This window comes from Triticum aestivum, chromosome 1B (genome assembly GCF_018294505.1).
Source record: "Triticum aestivum cultivar Chinese Spring chromosome 1B, IWGSC CS RefSeq v2.1, whole genome shotgun sequence".
Classification (NCBI taxonomy): Eukaryota; Viridiplantae; Streptophyta; class Magnoliopsida; order Poales; family Poaceae; genus Triticum; species Triticum aestivum.
This window is the reverse complement of record NC_057795.1, coordinates 22,082,920-22,086,280: the sequence shown is the minus strand read 5'-3', so window position 1 is coordinate 22,086,280 and position 3,361 is coordinate 22,082,920. Positions and strand designations below refer to the sequence as shown.

The 3,361-nt window shown below is 46.9% G+C and overlaps 1 long non-coding RNA gene across 1 annotated transcript; it reads right to left on the bottom strand.

Moving 5' to 3' along the window:
• Window positions 1–1,202: 1,202 nt before the first annotated feature.
• LOC123085079 (uncharacterized) lies at window positions 1,203–2,339 on the bottom strand. The gene is made up of 2 exons (XR_006439569.1): window positions 1,956–2,339; window positions 1,203–1,764 (listed from the first exon to the last, which is right to left on the bottom strand). It is a non-coding gene; the product is annotated as an uncharacterized lncRNA (long non-coding RNA).
• Window positions 2,340–3,361: the final 1,022 nt, after the last annotated feature.

Genomic DNA, 3,361 nt, shown 5'->3' with positions numbered 1-3,361 from the left:
GAGCTAGAATATCCAATTGTTCCTTCCATACCTGAGTGTTGGAACAACCAAAAGAAGTTGTAAAGTGTTTGCTTCAATGAAAATTACTACAAATAGATTATTTCTTTTTTTTTGTGAGAATACCGCTTAAACATGTCGATGGTGCAGGGAAGTAGCTAACAGTAACAGTAGCGCACCAAGACAAAAATATGATGCATCCGACCATGAAAAGCAATGTCTATCTATCACGCATGGTACTCAAGTTGCTTATGAATTTTGACATCCTCTTCTATCTTGATTTATAGGAAGTTTTGTGGCAGTAGCAGCTTCATTGTGCTATATCAGGACCACTGATCCATGGGACATTGCACATATTAGCTTTTATAATTATAACTGTAAACTACTTATACAAATACTGAATTGTTTTGTTGGCCATGGTACATAATAAAATTACTTCAGTTCACCCATGTCCACAATATGGCTCCATGTCATTAGGAAAAAGATTGTATCATGTTAATTCTAACTCTAACTATTAAGATGGATAAACTAAAGAGAAGAACAGGCATACTATAATCAGTAGAAAATATTTCCCATGTGAGCCATTTTACATACCTGCAAAAATTGAAGCTATGTTCTTCAACTCAAAGAAAACTCCCCCTTCTGTGCACCACCTGCCTCTCAACAAAATGGAATCCTGATGACCCATCTGCTTTGAGCTTTAGGTGCACTGGTAAAACACCTTACCTTGCAAATGCAGGTGCCTATCAGAAATGCAGAGGACGCAACTCAATCTAGAAAAAATATCACAGAGCCTCCTTGACAATCATGGCAACAACCACAAGACCCTTATAGGACCAATCTGATCGTTTATTTCCTGTAGGTTGCAGCACAACCAGGGTCCTTTTATCTGAATATGGACATATAGTTAACCAGTGGCAAAAATATGCATTGACGAACATGACATGGGACAATCCATTTAAAGAAGCTCACGGTCATACACATGGTACTACCAATTAGCAATCATCTCCAAGGATGTGGATGCCTAGAGACTTACCAATGAAAGTAAACGTAAAGGAAATTGCTCTGCATATGATAGAAACTGTCTACGATTCCATACGATTTAATCTCACCTGTACAGTGCCCACAAACATAAATCACATATACATGACAGATTGGATCGAGAAACACAAAAACCGGGAACACGGGGAGCAAATCTAGGAAGGTAAATGAAAGATCACACTGGACATCAATTTATGATTACTTTCTCTTATCCTTATCTTGGTCGTCCACAATCACCAAAAAAAAATTGGTAGAACAATCTAATTTGTCAAGGAGCAAGATGGGAGATGAACGGGGTGATGTATGAGACGTCAGCTTACTGCTGAAACCAGTGGATATGGATTAGATTTGCCGCCGACCCTGTCGCTGCGGACCCTAGGCGTGGCGACAGGACCGTGATGTCCACTGCGGCTCTGTGCGGTTGCTGTGTGTGCGCTACCAGAGTCTGCGATCTCGAGGGTGGTGACGCGCGTGGGGAGGCTCTCGCACCACCATAGTTGCTGCCAGTCACGTGCGTGAGGAAGAGCCATCCGTCAGGAGCTTACGCGCAGCCGTCGCCATTGTCATCCACGGGAGAAAAAGAGGCACCGCAGAGGAGGGTGTAATAGCAATCGGTCGACTCGGTCTCGCAGTGGCCAATGGATCTCCAGCGACCACCTCTCTCAGCAGACGGCCTTTCTAGCACGGACTGGCAGATCCCATCACCTTCGAGCAGCTTATTCCGAGCTGCAGATTTCATCAGTAACAAACAGACCAATCACCAGTTAATAAACAACATTTACATTCAAACGCCGAGACGGAATACACATAAGATAAGAACACGCGTGCAAGCATTTCAATATGCGGGGACGCAGGTAAGGGCACACATGCTCATACTGACAGGACCAAATAGAAGAGGTGAAGAGAGGACGTGGTACCCTGGACGAGGAGGTCGGCCATGGACTCGACGTGGCATCCGTCGGCAGCGCCCCAGCCTAGGGTTTCAGATCGTAGAAACGAGGAAGATATCCACCGGCGTCGCACCTATGGGATCGGGAGGGGTGGGGTGAGGCGTGGCCGTCTGAGGAGGGATGCTGGACTGGTGGTGCGGTCTTCCTCTCGGACGATAGCCACCGGCGGCGCACCATGGAATCGAAAGAGATGGGATAGGACTCAGGTGCGCACCAGAAGCACAACACTGGGCCTCAGCGAAGCGCTGTCGTAGGCGGGCCGACGGCCCAGTTTACCACATGCCTGCGTTTTGGCCCGTGGAGCAGCAGCCCGTGGACAGCTGGATCAGATTTGACACACTGCGGGCCAGATCGTTGTACAAAGGAAATCTAACGGTCAGGAACTCCCAGATCGCGAAAACGGACGGCCGAAAACCCAAATTGCTGTGAGGACTCACTTTAGGTGCGATTATACTGTCCTTAATATATATACTTGCTTGGCGCGCTCTCTCTCTTTGTCTACTTGCTTGGCTCTCTCGCTAGTTGCTTGGTTTTGATGATGCATCTCACAATCCTAGCTAGTACGAGTACGTCCTACAAAATAGCTCAAGCATGCATGTGTACACACAATAAAAACCCTGGAGCACGTACGCGCGTCCGTGTATATACATGCATGTAACCAACCAATCTACGTGCATACACTGGTCGGTTTAGTATATCAAACTAGTCGATCGTGAAACTCTGATCGTTTTCTTCTAGGTAGCGAAATCTAAGCCGACACCACCATGATAGCCGCTTCTTCCGGTGCCGGCTCTCCTTCGCCGTCGACCTTTTGGTTGTCGGTGATGAGGGGGTCGCGGGATCTCGCGCGTGTGGATCGTTTTAGCTTTAGGTTCTACTAGGGCCCAAGAAGCTTACGGTGGTGTATCGTTCGACATATTTGCTTCGACGATGGCGACAGCATAAATTAATGACGTCATGAGCACCATCCGACAGGCATGCGGACGAACGCATCCGACCCTACATCTGCAAGTGGGAGTCCAGCGTCATGAGCACCATCGAGGAGCTGCACCTCTGGGCCGTGCCCGACACGACATCTTCTCCACTGGCGACTACATCGGCAACGTGTACCACGAGTTCAAGGATCTGGATCACCGCCACTAGTGCAGAATCGGCCTTTAGTGCCGGTTCGTAACGGGGTTTAGTGCCGGTTCGCCAGGCCCATTTGCGTGGAGGGCATTAGTACCGGTTGGTAACACCAACCGGTAATAAATGTTTGGGTGTTTTTTTTTTTATTTTGTGTTTTCAATTTGGCTTTATTTCTGTTTAATTCTTTTTTGTTTGCTGCTATTTCACGATACTATAAATTGTACACGTTATGCATATATATTAAA